At 37.6% G+C, this 20,346-nt stretch overlaps 1 pseudogene; it reads right to left on the minus strand.

Annotated features, from left to right (window-relative positions):
* Positions 1-19,247: 19,247 nt before the first annotated feature.
* On the minus strand, positions 19,248-20,069 carry LOC129077417 (kxDL motif-containing protein 1-like; annotated as a pseudogene).
* Positions 20,070-20,346: the final 277 nt, after the last annotated feature.

A 20,346-nucleotide genomic window follows, 5' to 3' on the forward strand; every position in this document is an offset into this window, starting at 1 on the left:
TAAAAATACTCCCCAAAAAACCATTAACCTTTTTTTAGATGTTTTGCAAATACTTTCCTACTCTATTTCTTGTCCTTTAGCTTTTTTACATGTATATTACTGTACAGTCTTAAATGTTTAATAGAGTCATATTGTCAATATTTTACTTTATAGATTCTGGGTCTGAATATTTTACTTCAGGGTAAGAAAAATATTAGTTTGTACTTTCTCCTAAAACTCCTTAGATTCTACATATTGATTTTTAACTAACCTGAATATTTCTTCTGTAATGTGTAAAATAGAGTTCTCTATTTGTTTTATTTCAAGTGATAGTGGTCCATGCACCTTATTTGTTGAATAAGCCTTATTTTCCCCATTGATTTGAAATATCAATTTAATCATATATTACATTGTTAGATATATACGTTTGTCTCTAGAATGCTCATTATATTTCACTGATCTACTTGATTTTTTCTGTGCTGGTGTCATGTAGGTTTAATTGCTGAGACTTTATAATGGTTTTAAATTTCTGGAATTATACACTAAGAATCCCAAAATGCCAATTCAAAAGAACATATGCACCTCAATGTTCATAGCAGCACAATTTATAATAGCCAAGCGTTGGAAGCAACCTAAATGCCCATCAGTAGATAAGTGGATCAAAAAACTAAGGTACATTTACACCATGGAATATTATGCAGCAGAAAGAAAAAAAGAACTACTACCCTTTGCGACAGCATGGATGGAACTAGAGAGTATTATACGAAGTGAAACAAGCCGGGGGGCGTAAGAAAAATACCATATGATCTCACCTAAAAGTGGAACTTTACCAACAAAACAAATAAGCAAGGAAAATATGACCAGCAACATTGAAAGAAAAAGAAACCAACAGAGTCAAGAGGGAAGGGCGGAAGGGTGGGTGGGGAAAGGGAAGGGAAGGGAAGGGTCAAGTCAAAGAACATGTATCAAGGAACATATATCAAGGACTCATGGACAAATCCAAAGTGGGGAAGGATTGAGGGAGGGAAGTGGGGGAATGGGCAGGGGAAAGTGGTGGCGAGAAGATGGAAACAAATGTATTTGAACAAAAATTGAAAAAAATAATTTTTTAATATTTTATAATTAAATTTGACATTTAAAAAATAGATAAAATCAATCTGCATTTAAGAAAGAAAGAAAAAAAGAGAGAGAGATGGAACTCCTACCTTTTGCGACAGCGTTGATGGAATTGGCGAATATTAAGCTAAGTGAAATAAGCCAGTTGATGAAAGACAAATACCGTATGATCTCACCTATAAGTGGACTCTATTCAACAAAATAAACTAATGAACAAAATAAACCACAGGCAAGGAAACATGGAGCAGACTGAAAGTGACCAGAAAGGATGGGGAAAGAGGACAATGGTGGAAAGAAGGAGAAGGGACTAGACAAAGACCATGTATGAATGACCCATGGACATGGACAACAGAGTGGGAATTGACTGTGGGAGTGGGGGGTGGGGGTGGGATCGGTGGAGGGGGGTAAAGAGGTAAAAATAGAGACAACTGTAATAGAATATACATGATTTATATATTTATAAAAACTGTAAAAAATGGAAATTTTAAAAATAACTGTGAATAAAAACAAATCAAAGTAAAGGTTGAAAAAATATTTAATCACAGGGTTGCACATCTGAAATGAACACAATATTGTACATCAACTGTAATTTAAAGAGGAAAAAGAAAATATCACCCTAATAAAATAAAATAAAATACCCCCCTTATCCTTTGCTTCCTCTTGATTATTCTTTTTGTTAATTTTTAAAATTATGTTTATTGATTTTAGAGAGGAAGGGAGGGAGGGAGAGAGGGACAGAGAGAGAGAGAGAGAGACATCAATGAGAAAGAAACATACACGTGCCAACCAGGGATTGAACCCACAACCTGGACATGTGCTCTGACCAGATATCAAACCTACAACATTTTGGTGTACCGAACAATGCTTGAACCAACTCAGCCACACCAGCCAGGGCCATCTTGATTGTTTTTCACAGCATATATTGCCTGCAGATACAGTTCCTATGTATCTGTGTGTTTAATGTCTCACACACTAGAATGTCACTTCCATGAGAGTAGGGACTGGGAGTCTGCTGTGCCCTACTGTATTCACTTCCCTGGCACAGGAGCTAACTGTTGAATGAACAAACCTGGTCCTCCCATCTCAAATGCAAGATATGTGAGAAGAAAGTATCCACCTTAATTTCAAAATGAAAGTTATTTTACTATGGTTTCTGATTGTAAGATTTTTATTTTTATTGGTCTACCATCAGGGAATTCACAAAGCTGAAATTCAATGTATAAATAACAAATGTGAGGAAACCTTCAGAGGAAGCCCAGATATTATTTTACATCAACTAATTAACACTGAAGAGAAGACCATTATATGTAATGAATGTGGAAAATCCCTCAGCCAAAACTCAGTTCTCAAAAAGCATTAGTGATTTCAGGGTAGTGAAACCCTGTCATTAGTGATTTCAGGATAGTGAAAACCTTGTCACCCCCGGACTGGTGCAGCTCAGTGGGTTGAATGTCATCTTGCAAACCGGGTTCAATTCCTGGTCAGGGCATATGCCTGGGTTGTGAAACTGGTCCTTACTGGGAGCATGTGAGAGGCAACCAATCAATGTTTCTCTCTCTTTCTCCCTCCTTTCCCATCTCTCTAAAAATAAATAAATAAAATCTCTTTTTAAAAACCTATTAGGGCAGCTAATGTGATAAATGTATCCATAAGTGTTCAAACCCTATTGGACATTAGACAAAGCATGGGAAAAAGAAGCCTAACATATGAGTGGATATTGAAAAGCCTTCAGCTGGAATCCATTAATTTTTTTAAAGATTTTATTTATGTATTTTTAGACAGAGGGGAAGGGAGGGAGAAAGAGAAGGAGAGAAACATCAATGTGTGGTTGCCTCTCGTGTGCCTCCCACTGCGGACCTGGCCCACAACCCAGGCATGTGCCCTGACTGGGAATTGAATCGGTGACCCTTTGGTTTGCAGGCCAGCACTCAATCCACTGAGCCACTCCAGCCAGGGCTGGATTCCACTTAAATGGAATTAAAAAAATCAAATTTCCCAGGACTGAGGAAATCTATGGATGAAATGAAGGTAGGAAGGATTTTAGACAGGACTCAACCTCATAAAACATCCAAAAATTCATTCTAGAAAGAAATATTAGTGTTCATGGGGATGACCTCATGTGGTGTTTACATGTTTTAAACATCATAAGTTTCACACTGGTGATAATGTTTGAGTGTAATGACTACCGGAAAACCTTGAGCCAGAGTGCACATCTGAGGAAACAACAGAAGATTCCCTTCAGAATAAAACCTGTGTGAATATAATGGCTCTGGAAAACCATCCAGCCAGGTCTCAGGTCTTATTAAGCATCGTATAGTTCACATTGGAAAGAGATCCTATAAATATGACCATGGGAAAGTCTTAACTTTACAACATAGTCTCATTCGACATAGAAGAATTCACAACACACATCTGTAATCCATGTTGAAAAGCTTTTAATTATAGTTTGATCATCAATTTGTCCTTAGAAATAATCTGAAAATTCAGAGACCCTCTGTATGTGACGTATGGGGATAAAACCATCACAGTATGGTGCATCATGGAATTAAATCACATTACATTCAGCACACCTTTATTTTCATACTAGTTTCTTTTTATCATTTAAATTCAAATAAAATCAAATTTCACACTTTTATTAGGGATGGCATGATTGGTATGATCCCACTATTATAAAATTATTTCTAGTTAGCTTGCTGTCTTCAACCTGGACATGTATGTAAAGAGATGATTGCGATGCTGTTTACCAGATATTAAATGTATTTTTTTTCTTTTCTGGATGATGAAATTATTGGTGAATTATTTGTTTCTTCTTTGTAATTTTTAAATTGCTTCAATTTTATAAGATACATTACCTACTTTATAAAGACCATAGACATTCTGCTTTTAAAATATTAAGAATAAAGAAACATTCTTCCTTGTGAGCAAGCCAACACATAGAAAGCTAAAATGTATCACTGCTTTATTTTATAATAGAGAAAAATGAAAACAACATAAATGTTCATGTTGGAGGAATGATTAAAGAAACATTGTGGCAGCAGCTTAAAATAATGAAGTAGAATTATATGTGGAAAGACTGCCAGGACAGAAAGGTGAAAAAAGCAAGTTACAGAACAATGTTTATAGTAAGATGCCATTTGTAGTTTTATTTTAAATAAGCACACCAAACTCTACATTTCTATAGGTTATTGTAGAGGAAAAGGCCAAGAGAGAGATGCACCAGCCAGATAATTGGGATTCACCCAAGAGCAGCTAGGGATGGGACTGAGTTCAGGGGACTGGCTTTATCTGTAAAGGATGGTATTTTTTAATAGGAGGATTTATTAAGTATTTACTGCATAATTTGAAACCCTTTTCTTTTTAAGACAATATGTTCAGCTTAACAGTTTGAAGCTAATAGCCGGGTCACCTTTGACAGTAGAAGAATCATGCCCTAGTATAGACCCATGAACAGGGAATCAGAAGAGTCTGCCTCCCTCTCACTAAGATGGGATGTTGTGGAGGAGGTTGCACCCTAATGGAGGGAGGCATTTCCAGCTAAGGCTACGAGTTGATAAAAAAAAAAAAAAGACTTCCAGGAAGAGATCAATTATGCAAGTTGCATTTGCTCGCAGTGGAATAGGAGTTCTAGAGGGCCCTTTAGAAGAACTTGGTGGAGAGGTACAATGGTTGGGAGAAGCCAGGGTGAGAATGCTCACAGAAATAAATAAGACAGACCCCAGTCAGGGTGCATATGAAAGGCAACCAATTGATGATTGATGTTTCTTTTTCACATTGATGTTTCTCTCGCTCTCTTTCTCCCTCCCTTCCCCTCTCTCTAAAAATAAATAAATAAATATTTTTAAAAATAACTTAAGGGATCCAAGATGGCAGAGGAGTGAGTGGAAGTTACACTAACCTCCTCCCAGGACCAATATGAATTACAACTAAATTGTGGAGAAATCATCCAGAGTAAACAACTGAACAATAGTAAGAGAGAAGCCTTATAACCATGGACAGAGAGAAGAAACAGCTTCAATACAACATGACTGGTAGAGAGTGCAGTGGAAATGCTAGAGGGCTGGCTGGGCACCCACGGGTAGCAGCTGAAGTGCCAGAGGGATATTTAAGTGGCCAGGGGGATCCTCCTAAGAAGTGTGGGGTCTAAACCCCAAGATGGAATCCCCAGACTAGAGCACTAGAGCCCAAAAAGCACACAGATAATATCCAGCTGTGAAAAGCAGCAGGGTTTCTCTCTGCCTGAGACAGACAGCTAGAGATGCAAAGAGCTATTTAAAGTACCAATGCACAAATTTTCATTTGCAGCCACTTAACCTGGGCTCAGGCATAGGGAGGGCAAAGTGGACTAGAGATGCTTGAGGAGAGTCTGGGGTTGGTGGCTCTGGCGAGAGCACTGAGAGCAGCCAGCAGGATCCTGGTGCTGAGTCATTTCCCATACTGCAAGAGCCATCTTGCTCAGACAGACCACTGCCCTCTAAGTGGAAGCAGCTCGAGGGGAAGCAACAGCCCACTCCCGGGAGGGACTCTGCCCAATCTGTGGTGGTTAAGCCTGATGGCTGAGTGCAGAGTGATTAGATTAACAACTGAAGGAGTCAGCCACAGACGGTGGATCCCTGGAAGTCTCAAACAGGCTGCCTGAGGACAGATGGGGTCAACATCTGACATCACCAGAGGTGGATCCAGAAAGAAAAAATGGTGGTAAGTACTAGATGCTACCGAGACGAAATTCACCATGGTCTTCTCCATGATTTGCGATATTTTCTTTCCTGCATAGCTTTTCAATATTCATTTCCAGTCCTTCAAGTTTGTGCATGTTAAGTCATTAGATTTTATATTATACTTTATTTCAGTTCACATATTTTGCTCTTCCCTTCTTTTACCTCATTTTATCTTCTTCTTTCCTCTTATTATTTTCATATTAAATTTCGATTCCTCTCTTGCTAAAACTTGTTTCCATTCCACACACTTACTATTTCTCCCCTATCTAGCCTCTTTTCAAAGAATCAGCTCTTGGATTTATTGATATTTTGTATTGTTTTTTTAGACCGTATTTCACTTGTTTCTGCTCTGATATTCATTATTTCCTTGCTCCTACTCACTTTGGGCTTTGTTTGTTATTCTTTTACAGGTTCCTTTAAGTGTGAAATTAGGTTGCTTATTTGAGATTTTTCTTGGTTTTCTTTGTTTGTTTGTTTGTTTTGGGTTATTTTGTTTTGTTGTTTTTTGGGTTTTTTTTTTTTTAGATAGGCCTGTAATGCTATGGATTTTCCTCTTAGGATTGCTTTCCCAGTGTCCCAAAGATTTTTGATTGTTGTGTCCTCATCTTCATTTGATTCAAGGTATCATCTGATTTCTTCCTCAATATTGTTGTTGACCTATTCATTATGTAATAACATGTTATATAACTTCCATGTATTTGTTTGTTTTTCAGTGTTCTTCTTGTGATTTATTTCTAGTTTCATAGCATTGTGGTCAGAGTAGATGCTTGATATGCTTTAAATCTTCTTAAATTTATTGAGACTTGTTTTATGTCCTAACATGTGGTCTATCTTACCAAATGTTCCATGCGCACTTGAAAAGTATGTATATTCTACTGCTTTGGGGTGACATGCTCTGAAGATATCAATTAAATCAATTTGGTCCAGTGTGTCATTTAAGGCTGCTCTCTCCTTGTTGATTTTTTGCCTGGAAGATCTATCCATTGAAGTTAACAGGGTGTTAAAATCCCCAACTATGGCTTATTTCTGTTGATCTCTCCCTTTATGTCCATTAAGATTCACTTTACATGTTTAGGTGCTCCTATGCTGGGAGTGTAAATGTTTATGAGGGTTATATCCTCTTATTGGATTGTTCCCTTTATCATTTTGTAGTGTTCTTCTATGCCTCTTACTATAATCTTGGTTTTAAAGTCTATTTTGTCAGATATACATACTGCTACCCCCATTTTTTTCATTTCTGCTTATATGAAATGTCTTTCCCCTTCCCTTTACTTTTAGTCTGTGTGTATTTCTTGATCTGAGTTGAGTCTCTTGGAGGCAGCATATATATGGGTCTATTCATTCAGCTACCCTATGTCTTTTGGTTGGAGCATTTAAACCATTTACATTTAAGGTGAATATTGATAGATATATACTTAGTGCCATTTTATTGTTAGAGTATTTTCCTCTGTTTTTTTTTTTCTTTCTTTTTCTTCTTATTCTTAAAGAAAGCCCTTTAACATTTGTTGCAATACTGGTTTGGTTTTAACAAACTCCTTTAGCTTTTTCTTGTCTGGGAAGCTCCTTATTTCTCCTTCTATTTTATGTTTTTTAATTTTCTTTTTTCCCTTTCTAAAAATTTTTATTGTTCAAGTACAGTTGTCTCCATGTTCCCATCACCACTTTCCCCCTGCCCCAACCACCCCACTTTCCACCCTCAATCCTACCCCACTTTGGCTTTGTCCATGCAAATTAAAACCACAATGAGATACCACTTCAGACCAATCAGAATGGCCATCATTAACAAATCAACAAACAACAAGTGCTGGTGAGGTTGTGGAGAAAAGGGAACCCTAGTACATTGTTGGTGGGAATGCGGACTGGTACAGCCACTGTGGAAAATAGTATGGAATTTCCTCAAAAAACTAAAAATGAATCTGCCTTTTGATCCAGCAATTCCACTGCTGTGGTTATTCCTAAGAATTCTCCTTCCATTTTAAATGATAGCGTTGCTGGGTAAAGTAGTCTTGGTTATAGGTCCTTACTTTTCATCATCTTGAATATTTTATACCACTCCTTTCTGGCCTTAAATGTTTCAGTTGAGAAATCAGATGACAGTCTAATTGGTACTCCCTTGTATGTAACTACCTGCTTTTCTCTGGCAATTTTTAAGATTCTGTCTTTGTCTTTAAGCCTTGTCATTTTAATTAGGATGTGTCTTGGTGTAGGCCTCTTTGGGTCCAACTTGTGTGGGAGTCTCTGAGCTTCCTGGACTTGTGTGTCTTTCTCCTTCACCACATTAGGGATTTTGGGGTCATTATTTCTTCAAATAGGTTCTCAATCACTTGCTCACCCTCTTCTCTTTCTGATATTCCTATGATGTGGATGTTACTACACTTCACATTATCCAAAATGTTTCTTATGCTCTCTTCATTTCTTTAAATTGTTTTATCTTTTTGCTGTGCTGCCTGTGCTGCCTGAGTGTTTTTTCTACCTTGCATCCCAAATCACTGATTCAATCCTCTGCTTCATCTAACCTACTGCTTATTCCTTCCAGTGTATTATTTATTTCAGATATTGCATTCTTTATTTCTGACTGGTCCTTTTTTATGGTTTCTATGTATTTTTTAATGTTGTTGAATGTCCTTATAATGATTATTCTAAACTCTCTTGATAAATTGCTTGCCTTCATTTCATCTAGCTCTTCTTCTGGAGCACTCTCTTGTTCTTTCACTTGGGGTCTGTTTCTTTGTCTTCCCATTTTGGCTGCTCCTTTGTATTTGTTTCTATGTATTATGTAGATCTGCAAAGGGTCTGGTATAAGCCTTTGTCAGACACTGCTTGTGACTTGCCCTGGTCAACCTGTTTGGAGCTTCAGTGATCCATAGTGTGTGACTCCCCCTGCTCAGCCAGTCTTGTGGTAAAGTGGTTTCTTCTGTCAGTTCATGTTTATAAGGTTTCTCTCCAGCTAGTGTTCAGTTTGTTATTCAGGATGATTTCTCTACAATTTAGTTGTAATTCCAGATTGATCCTGGGGAGAGGTTAATGTAGCTTCCACTTGCTCCTCCACCAACTTGGATCTCCTGATTCTTTTATTGTGGCTCATATGAAAGATAGCAAAGGCAATAGCTTTGCCACCCAGCTCTCTAATATCTTTATTATCGACAAAGACAATTTCTCTTCACCATGGAAAAGGTATAAGTCTCACTATTGCTGAAGGTAGAGACAAAAACTGGTGACCAAAAAGAGCAGTGGGTAAAATAATCTATAAGTAACACATCTGGAAAAATTGGTAGCTTAATTAAAGATAATATGGTATGAAAACAAAATGAAATATTCCATCTAACAATCCCAGAACACATATCCTTCTCAAGCTCACATGGAACATTCACCAAGGTAGACCACATTATGCTCCAAAGTTGTAATACATCTTACAATTTTAAAGATTTTGTTTATTTTATTTTTAGAGAAAGAGGAAAGAAAAGAAAGAAAGAAAGAAAGAAAGAAAGAAAGAAAGAAAGAAAGAAAGAAAGAAAGAAAGAAAGAAAGAAATATCATTCAATGTGTGAGAGAAAGTGCAATTGGTTGCCTCTCATTAACACCCAGTCCCAGTCCTGGCACCAAACCCACACCCCAGGAATGTGTCCTGATAAGGAATCAAACCAGTGATGTTTTTTCTTGTGGTGCAAAGCCCCACCAGTCAGGGCATCTTACAGTTATAAAAAAGTAGAAATCATATAAAGTATGTTCACATACCATAGTTGAACTTCATTAGGAATCCAAAACAGAAAAGTAGCTAGAAATTGCTAAATAATTAAAGATTAAACAAAGAAACACTTATAAGTAACATGTAGGTCAAAGGAGAAAGATAAATCTAAAAATATTTTTAACTAAATGAAAATTAAAATACTAATTTTCAAAATCTGTGTGATGCAGCAAAAGCAAAGGTTAGAAGGAACTTTGTAACATTAAATGTATATACAATATTAGAAAAGAAGAAAGTTCTAAACTCAATAATCTAAGCTCCCATGTTAGGAAACCAGAAAATGAACAACTTAAGCCTAAATGAAATATAAGAAAAGAAGTAATATAAATTGAAGCAGAAATCAATGAAATTGAAAACAGGAAAACAATAGGGAAAACCAATGAAACCAAAAGCTAATTATTTGAAAAGATTAATAAAATTGATAAAAACTCTAGTAGGCTAACCAAGAAAAAAAGAGAGAGGACACAAAATACTAATATTACAAATTAAAGAGAAGCAATCACTACTGATCCCATGAACTATAAGTTAATGAAGAAATACTATGAGCAACTTTATGCCCACAAATGCAATAATTTAGGTGAAATGGATCAATTCTTTGAAAGATACAAACTATCAAACTCACACATGGAGAAATAGATAGTATGAAGAGGCTAATATCTATTGAAGTAATTAATTCAATAATTACCTCCAAACTTCCAAAGCAGAAAGTATGAGGCCCAAATGCTTTAACTGGTGAACTGTAACAAATATTTAGGGAAGATATGATACCAATACATAACAATCTCTTCCAGAAACTAGAAGCAGAGGGAATATTCCCCAACTAATTCTATGGAGTGACAATAAGGATAATATCAAAATTAGATGAAGACATTACAAGAAAGAAAAACTACAAATCAATATATCTCATGAACATAGATGCAAAGATCCTTAACAAAATATTAGTAAATAAAATCCAACAATATATAAAAAGAATTATATATCATGACCAAGCAGGATTTATTCCAGGCATGCAAAGCTGATTCAACGTTCAAAATCAATTAATGTAATCACCACATTAACAAACTAAAGAAAAAACATATGATCATATAAATAGATTCAGAAAAACCATTTGACAAAATCTAATATTCATTCATTATTTTAAAAAAACCTCTAAAAAAGAAGTCTAAGAAGATTGTGCCTGGTTTTCTCTGGACTCCATGAACCTATTACCAATGCTGATTCTGCTTTGTATACTTTCACTGTAATAAACCATAGCCATGATACAACTAAAAAATACTATAAAAGGAGGGAATCAAGATGGCCGAGGAGTGAGTGGGAGTCACACTGACCTCCTCCCAGGACCAACCTGGAATTACAACTAAATTGTGGAGAAATCACCCGGAACAAACAACTGAACAAAAGCAAGAGAGGAGCCTTACAACTTCGGAGACAGAAGAATCAGCTTTAGTGAAACCTAACTGCAGCAGCCTGAGAGGACCCAATAACCCCACCCCCAGGAAGGACTCCACCGCACCCTGAGCTGTCTAAGGCACCCTGCTGAGTGCAGAGTGAATAGATTAACAGCTGAAGGAGAAAGGCACAAACAGTAGATTACTGGAAGTCTTGAACAGACTGCCTAAGGTCAGATAGAGAGAACATCTGACATCATCAGAGGCAGATCCAGAAAGAAAAAAACAGCAGTCTCCTACCATATAAGTTCATACCACAAAGTCAGGAAATCAAGACAGATCAATTTAAGAAGCAGAAGCAAAAGAGAAGAGTCTCACAATGGGAAGACATAAAAATATGCAACACTCGAAGTGAAAGGAGGAATCCCCACAAAGACAACTAAATAAAATACAGGGAAGTAAACTATCAGGTATTGAGTTCAAAACAACAGTTCTAAGGAAGCTCAATGAGCTCAGTTAGCTCAGAGAGAATCACCAAAAACTACCGCAAAACTATGAGGAACTTACTGCAAACTATGTCAGCATGAAAAAGGACATACAAATCATCAAAAAGAGACAAGAGGAAATGAAGAATACCGTTTCTGAATTGAAGAACACAGTAGAAGGAATCAAAAGCAGGCTAGATGAAGCTGAGGACAGAATCAGCGAGCTGGAAGACAAGGTAGAAAAAAGCTCCCAGAAAGAGCAAGAAAATGAAAAAAAGACTCAAAAAGAATGAAGAGGCATTGAGGGAAATGCGGGACAACCTGAAACATAATAATATCAGTATAATAGGGATACTAGAAGCAGAAGAGGATGAGGAAGGGATAGAGAACCTGTTTGAAAAAGTCATGATGGAAAACTTCCCTAATTGGAGGAGAGAAAAAGTCACACAAGTCCAGGAAGCAGAGATGTTCCCAATTAAGAGGAACCCAATGAAGCCCACTCCAAGACATATCATCATTAAAATGGCAAATTTCAAAGACAAACAGAATACTAAAGGAAACAAGGGAGAAAGAAGTAGTGACATATAAGGGAGCCCCAATATGACTAGCAGCTGACTTCTCAACACTACAAGGAAGAAGGGAATGGCAAGAAATATTCCAAGTCATGAAAAGCAAAGGCCTGCAACCAAGACTGCTCTACCCAGCAAGGCTCTCAATTAAAATGGAAGGTGAAATAAGGAGTTTCCCAGACAAAAGAAGGCTAAAAGAATACACCTCCACCAAACCAGCATTGCAAAATATGCTAAAGGGACTGCTTTAAGAAGAAGAAAAAGTTTCTATGAATATCCATTTCCTTTCAGAGTAGCCAATACTTGATCTTACCAATATTTTTCATACTCATTAATCTGCTTGTGACAGTGATGTTATTTTAATTGTTCCTTTACTATTTGTTGAAACTAAACCTGTTTTCATATATTTCTTGCCTATTTCTCTTATTTTTTTTAAAAAAAGCTTTAAATTACTTTTTGGTATTTTTTATCCATTTATTGATTAAAGGTTTGTAGAACTTTTCCCCCTAATAACAAACAAGCAAACAAAAACAACCTATTACCCATGTTTTAGATGTTTTGCAAATACTTTTCTATTCTATTCCTTGTCTTTTAACTTTTTTAAATTTGTATTACTATATAGTTAAATGTTTAATGCAGTCATATTGCCTATATTTACTTTATAGTCTGGGTTTGAATATTTTACTTCAGGTCATGAAAAATATTAGTTCTATTTTCCTCTAAAACTCCTTAGATTCTACACATTGATTTTTAACTAAGCTGAATATTTCTTGTATAATGTGTGAAATAAGGTTCTATATTTATTTTATTTCAAGTAATAGTGGGCCATGCACCTTATTTGTTGAATAAGTCCTATTTTACCCATTGATTTGAAATATCAACCTAATCATATATTACATTGTTAGCTATATATGTTTGTCTCTAGAATGCTCATTATATTACATTGATCTAATTGATTGTTTCTGTGCAGGTGTCATGTTGGTTTAATAGCTGAGACTTTATAATGGCTTTATTTTTTTAATATTTTATAATTAACTTTGACATTTAAAAAAAATAAATAAAATCAATCTGCATTTAAGAAAGAAAGAGTGAGAGATAGAACTCCTACCTTTTTTGACAACATGAACGAAACTGGAGAATATTAAGCTAAGTGAAATGAGCCAGTTGATGAAAGAGAAATACCATATGACCTCACCTATATGTGGACTCTATTCAACAAAATAAACTAAGGAACAAAATAAACCACAGGCCCGGAGACATGGAGCAAACTGAAAGTTACCAGAAGGGACGGGGAAACAGGGCAATGGTGGAAAGAAGAAGGGACTAGACAAAGACCATGTATGAATGACCCATGGACATGGACAACAGAGTGGGAATTTACTGTGGGAGTGGAGGATGTGGGTGGGATGGGTGTAGGGCAGTAAAGGGGTAAAAACTGAGGCAACTGTAATAGGATAAACATGATTTATACATTTTTAAAAAATCAAATAGGTTAAAATAATATTAATTTTTCAATAATCTGAGTGAGGGGTACAGAAATTTTCTTGTAGCATTTTGTAACTTTTCTGTGAGCATAAATTATTTCAAAATAAATATTTTTCAAAAGGACAAAAAAAACTATAAGAAAACTTGGAATAAAGAGTTGGTTTCTACTGTCCATTTTTTGCTTTAGGTTTTTGGATTAAATCTTGTCTTCTTATTATGATGGCCATTCTGACCGGAGTGAGGTGGTACCTCATGGTGGTTTTGATCTGCATTTCTCTGATGCCTAGTGATGCTGAGCATCCTTTCAAATGCCTCTGGGCCCTCTGTATCTCCTCCTTAGAAAAGCATCTGCCCAGGTCCTTTGCCCATTTTTTGATTGGATCGTTTGTCTTCTTGGAGTAGAGTCGAGTGAGTTCTTTATATATCTTGGAGATCAAACCTCTATCTGATGTATCATTAGCAAATATATTTTCCCATACGGTTGGCTCCCTTTTCATTTTGCTGATGTTTTCTTTAGCCGTGCAGAAGCTTCTTATTTTGATGAGGTCCCACTTGTTTATTCTTTCCTTTATGTCCCTTGCTTTAGGAGACATATCAGTGAAAAAATTGCTGCGTGGGATATCTGAGAGTTTCCTGCCAATGTTCTCCTCGAGGACTTTGATGGTGTTGCGACTTATATTTAAGTCTTTTATCCATCTTGAGTTTATTTTTGTGTATGGTGTCAGCTGATGATCCAATTTCAATTTTTTGCATGTAGCCGTCCAGCTCTCCCAACACCATTTGTTGAAGAGGCTGTTATTGCTCCATTTTATGCTTCTGCCCCCTTTGTCGAATATTAGATGTCCATAGAGACCTGGGCTTATTTCTGGGCTTTCTATTCTGTTCCACTGGTCTATGGGTCTGTTCTTGTGCCAGTACTAGATTGTTTTGAGTATGGTGGCTTTGTAGTAGAGTTTGATGTCCGGTATTGTGATCCCTCCTACTTTGTGTTTCTTTCTCAAAATTGCTGCGGCTATTCGGGGTCGTTTATGGTTCCATATAAATTTTTGAAATGTCTGTTCTATTTCTGTGAAATACGTCATTGGTATCTTAATAGGGATTGCATTGAATCTATAAATTTCTTTGGGTAGTATGGACATTTTGAGGATATTAATTCTTCCAATCCATGAGCACGGTATATGCTTCCATTTATTTCTGTCTTCCTTAATTTCTTTTTTCAATGTTGTATAGTTTTCTGCATACAGGTCTTTTCTGTCTTTGGTTAAATTTATCCCTAGGTACTTTATCTTTTTTCGGGCTATATCGAATGGTATATTTTTTCTGATTTCTTCTTCTATTGCATTGCTGGTGTACAAAAACGCCTTTGATTTCTGAATGTTGACTTTGTATCCTGCTGTTTTGCCAAATTCACTTATTAGGTTGAGGAGTTTTTTGGTAGAGTCTACAGGGTTCTCTATGTACACTGTCATGTCATCTGCAAACAATGATAGTTTTACTTCCTCCTTTCCTATTTGGATGCCTTTTATCTCTTTCTCTTGTCTGACCGCTGTGGCTAGGACTTCCAATACGATGTTGAAAAGAAGCGGTGAAAGCGGACATCATAAACAGATCCACAAACAACAGGTGCTGGCGAGGCTGTGGAGAAAAGGGAACCCTAGTCCACTGTTGGTGGGAATGCAGACTGGTGCAGCCACTATGGAAAGCAGTGTGGAATTTCCTCAGAAAGCTGAAAATGGAACTGCCTTTGGATCCAGCGATTCCACTGCTGGGACTATACCCTGAGAACACCAAAATGCCAATACAAAAGAACCTATGCACCCCAATGTTCATAGCAGCACAATTTACAATAGCCAAGTCTTGGAAGCAACCTAAATGCCCATTAATAGATGATTGGATCAAAAAATTATGGTACATATACACAATGGAGTACTACGCAGCAGAAAGAAAAAAAGAAGTACTAAACTTTGCAACAGCATGGATGGAGCTGGAGAGCATCATGCTAAGCGAAATAAGCCAGGGGGCGAAAGACAAATACCATATGATCTCACCTATAAGCGGAACCTAACCAACAATGCAAAGATGCAAGGAAAATATGACCAGCAACACTGAAAGGAAAAGAAATCAACAGAGACAAGAGAGAAGGGGGGGCAGGGAAAGGGAAGGGAAGGGGAAAGTCAAGGAACATATAGCAAGGACTCATGGACAAAACCAAAGGGGAAGAGCTGAGGGAGGGAAGGTGGGAGGGGGCAAGGGAAAGATGTGGGGGGGAGGCAGAGACAAATGTATTTAAAAAGTAAATTTAAAAAAATATATACTTTAAAAAGAAAAAATAAATAAATGCAACAAATCATACAAAAAAGAAAAAAGAAACTAAAAAAATAAATAAATAAATAAATAAATCTTGTCTTCTTGCATCACCAGTTATTTTTTTTTTTACTAAGTGCTAAATATTTTTCATAAAAAAATTTAAAGATATGATTTTTTGAAGCTTAGGTTAGTGATATATTTCATCTCAGTTTTGTTCCTGGCAGACAACTAGTTTAGGAACAGATTAGCTTAATCAAATAAGGACTGAGATGATTTTAAACTGATCTTCAGACCTTTTAAGGGTTAATCTAGTTTTGGTTAATGCTTACTCTTATAATGTAGCCCTTTAGGATCCCATCCCAAAACCTTGGGGATGGTAAGAAATTACCAGGGCTCCTCTTTAGTGGATCCTGAATTCTAATTTTGTCCCCCTGACACCCTAAATTTACAAAATTTATCATCATCTCACTTGTGGCTTTCAAGAATTGGCACTTCTCCTCTAGGGAAAAAGGGCCAAGTGCGAGGCTCTGCTCTCTAGGTTTCCCTTGTCTTTCAGATATTGGTCCTATAAGTTCTCCCTGCCTTGGTATCCCCATAAAGTTCTCAGATAGATTATCTTAATGCTTTTTTTCTAGCTTTCTAGTTGTTCTCAGCTGGAGAATTTAACTGAAACAACCTAGCCTGCTATTGCTGAAAGCAAAAATCTATTTTTACATTTTAGAGTATATTGACATTTCTTTCTGGCCCAAAATATGTTCCATTTTTGTTAATGTGTTGAGGTACTTACCACCTGAATTTTATGATTATGCAGTATAGAATATGATATATATTTATAACAATAAAATGTTATGATACATTGTATTATTGTTTCCAATTATTTTGTGGCAACCCCTGTAAAAAAAGGTACACAATCTTTTGCCCAAGTGTTGATTCTGAGTACATGTTATACTTCACCTTTGACTCTGTTCCCCAGGGAATCCAATTAATAATGCTAGCAATAATGTTAAGGTATGCTAGCACTGCAATAGGAGCATTTCATGGTAAAATAAAGGAAATTGCTCTGTGATTTCCTACCCTCCAGCTCTACCTTCACTCATGCCATTCGAGGACCATGGGCCTCCTCGCTAATCCTCAGACACCCAAGCACCCTTCTGCTCTGGGCTTTTGCACATGCTGTTCCCCCTGCCTGGAACACACTTCCCTTAGCCGCATGGCACAGTCCAAAATTACAGTACCACCTGCACCATCTGCACCTGCTGACCTTCTTCATTCTTTATTTTTATCTATAGCTCTTAATGCTTTCTAAGGACTATGAAATACCCTTCTTTATCTTGTATACTGTCAATATCCCCCAACTAGAACGTCAGCTCCATGAGGGCAGGATTTTTGTCTGTCTGTGCCTGTCTCTTCTGTTTACCAGCACCTTGATCAGTGTCTGTCATGTAATGGATTCTCAAGAAGTACTTAGCAAATGAATGGATGGATGAGTGAATGACTATCAAATCCATATGGGAATGGGGGAGCAAACAGAGGTGGGAGTGGCCAAAGACTTCCTGGAAGAGGTGCCACTTAATCGGATTGTGAAAGTGAATCATGACTATTGGGGTTATTATTCTGAAGAGCATCTGAGAAACAGTACACTGGAGTTTGACTCGTGAGTTTTCCATATTGGACTTATGGGTAGTTTAAGGATATATGTTTTTTTCCATTTACATTTATTTTATAACCCCACAAAAATCAAAGAAAAACACTCATCTTTTTTTTATTTCATAAGTGTGAGCACTTTGGGAATGTGGATGGAGGCAAAGGACCCTAGACCCTTGTTCCTTGATCCACACACATATGTAAAAACCATTCACTAAATAGGTTTTATAGTAAACAGAAACCTTTGCTTTTACCTTTTTAAAATTTTTATTTTTTATTTGTTTTTAATCTTCATTTTATTTCTTTCCATTACCATTTAGTTACCTTACACCCCCCTCCCCCCAGCAATCACCACGCTGTTGTCCATGTCCATGAGTCTTTTTTCCTTTTTGCTCAATCCCTCCATACCCTAACCTCCCCAGCTCCCACCAGCTGTCATCTGCTCTCCATCTATGAGTCTGTCTCCATTTTTCTTGTTAGTTCAGTTTGTTGATTAGATTCCACATATGAGTGAAATCATATGGTACTTGTCTTTCCCTGACTGGCTTATTGCACTTAGCATAATGTTCTCCAGGTCCATCCATACTGTCACAAAAGGCAAAAGTTTCTCCTTTTTTATGGCCGAGTAGTACTCCATTGTAAAAATGTCCCATAGTTTTATCCACTCATTTACTGATAGACACTTGGCCTTCTTCCATATCTTGGTGATTGTAAATAACACTGCAATGAACATAGGGGTGCTTATGTTCTTTCAAATTAGTGTTTTGGGTTCCTTCAGATATATTCCCAAAGTGGGATTGCTGGGTCAAAAGGCAGATATATATTCGATTTATCGAGGTACCTCCATACTGCCTTCCACAGTGGCTACACCAGTCTTCATTACCACCAACAGTGCAAAAAAGTTCCCCTTTCTCCACATCCTCACCAACACTTGTTGTTTTTTAATTTATTGGTAGTGGCCATTCTCACCAGTGTGACATAGCATCTCACTGTGGTTTTAATTTGCATTTCTCTGATGATTAGTGATGTTAAGCATCTTTTCATATGTCTATTGGGCATCTGTATATCCTCTTTGAAGAAGTGTCTATTCAGGTACTTAGCCCATTTTTTAATTGGGTTGCTTGATCTTGTGGTGTTGAGTTTTCTAAGTACTTTATAAATTTTGGATATTAACCCCTTATCAGATATATCGGCAAATATGTTCTCCCATTCTGTCGGTTGTCTTTTTATTTTGTTGATGATTTCCTTTACTGTGCAAAAACTTTTTAGTTTGAGGCAGCCTTTTTTAAAGGAGAAAAGCCTTCTGTGTGATGGGTAGAATTCAAGCATCGAGTCCTATCTGAGTTGTCCACATGTGAGAAAGGTTTGGGAAAAACAATGTATTTTCTTTTCTTTTTTTTTCTTTTTAGTAACAGAGCCTTTTTATTGATAACTTCCCAACAACATCTGTAAACATCAAGTACAAAAATATTCCGTTAAATTCTGTTTTACAAGGTGGCTCAGCTTGCTTCATGGAGGCCCTGGGAGAAGTCTTCAAGACCCTCAGGATCAATACCTCTGTCAAACAAACGTGGCACTTATCACACTTGGGGTTGAGTGGATGGTGTTTTGCTTTTTATAATTCTTTCAGAAACCTCCTTGAGATACTGATTGGAAAAAGTATTTAACACTTTTCATTGGAGGAAGGGGCAGGGAGACCAGAATTAGTAGGTGCAGGAGTGGGGTGGGGTGAATTGAGACATGGTAGTGCTTGTCCACCAGGGAACATCTGACTTTTGTCTTTGGGGAGTTTTAAGTGTTGTTCAGAGTAGACCTTATGCCTGGCTCTGGAAGAGCTTCCTTATGCCCAGCTCAAAGACTCCAGCTGGCTGCTCATCCCCTGGCCTGGCAGAGGGTCTGAAGGAGAGAGATGCTCTCAGTGAGGAAGGAGTGGAAATGACAGACCCCCCAGGAATTTCACACCACTGAGAGGGAGTCTTGTCCCCCAGTATGCCCTGGATGGCAGAATAGGGTGGCAAAACTGACCACTTTGAGGCAGAGTTACCTGATGCCACCTCAGACACCTGGAGGGCCCGGCAACCCTTTGGAGCACCTTGAGAACAGGGATACTTGCCCAGCATCTCCTTGTAATCTGTCTGGCTGTGGACATTGATGGCAGTGGAGTGAAGTTGGATGTGGGACAGGCCCTCAAAGCCAGGGCTGAGGTAAGGCAAGATGGTGCCTGGGCTGGTGTCACAGGAGCCTGTGTTCCATTTCGAGGTGGCAATGGTGGTCATAGTGCTAGATGGGATGGGATCTTTATCATCATCCTCCAGGAAAGGTGCCTCCAGGACATGGCTGAAGGCCTCTGGGTACATGCCTGGTCAGCTTCCCTTGCAGTACCCTGATCCTGTGGAAGATCCTGTCCAGGTCCTACTTCATCTCCATCAGGGTTTTAATGTGGTGCAGGAAGGACTCACTCATCTGCTGCAAGTGGGTGCTTGATAGGTTGCTGAAGCTCACTAGCATCTCACTGGTCTTCTCAAAGCAGTCTAGGATGTTGTTCTGGGCCAGGGTGATGGCATTGACATCATCACATTCACCATGCTCAGAATGTGGCTGCAGAAGACCCTTGAGGGCAAGTCTAGGGAGTCCATCTGTTCCTCCTCCTTCATTGCTTGCATGTATCTGGTGGCCTTGCTCACACTTATGAGATCAAGACAATGTATTTTCAATAAAATATCTGCAGTGGCTCAACAGATAGGATGATAGTTCTGGTTAGTACGGTGTCTGCCAAAGAGAATTGATGTAAATCTCCAGGCCAAGGTGAACTTGTTCCAGAAGAGAAATAAGCCAATTATGTAAAACACCAATACTCCACCAAACAGAACTTCCTCTACCCTTTATCACTCAGGAAGCACTTGAGCATCTTGT

This window comes from Pteronotus mesoamericanus, unplaced genomic scaffold (genome assembly GCF_021234165.1).
Source record: "Pteronotus mesoamericanus isolate MK-2021 breed Mesoamerican mustached bat unplaced genomic scaffold, CSHL_Meso_final contig_66, whole genome shotgun sequence".
Taxonomy (NCBI): domain Eukaryota; kingdom Metazoa; phylum Chordata; class Mammalia; order Chiroptera; family Mormoopidae; genus Pteronotus; species Pteronotus mesoamericanus.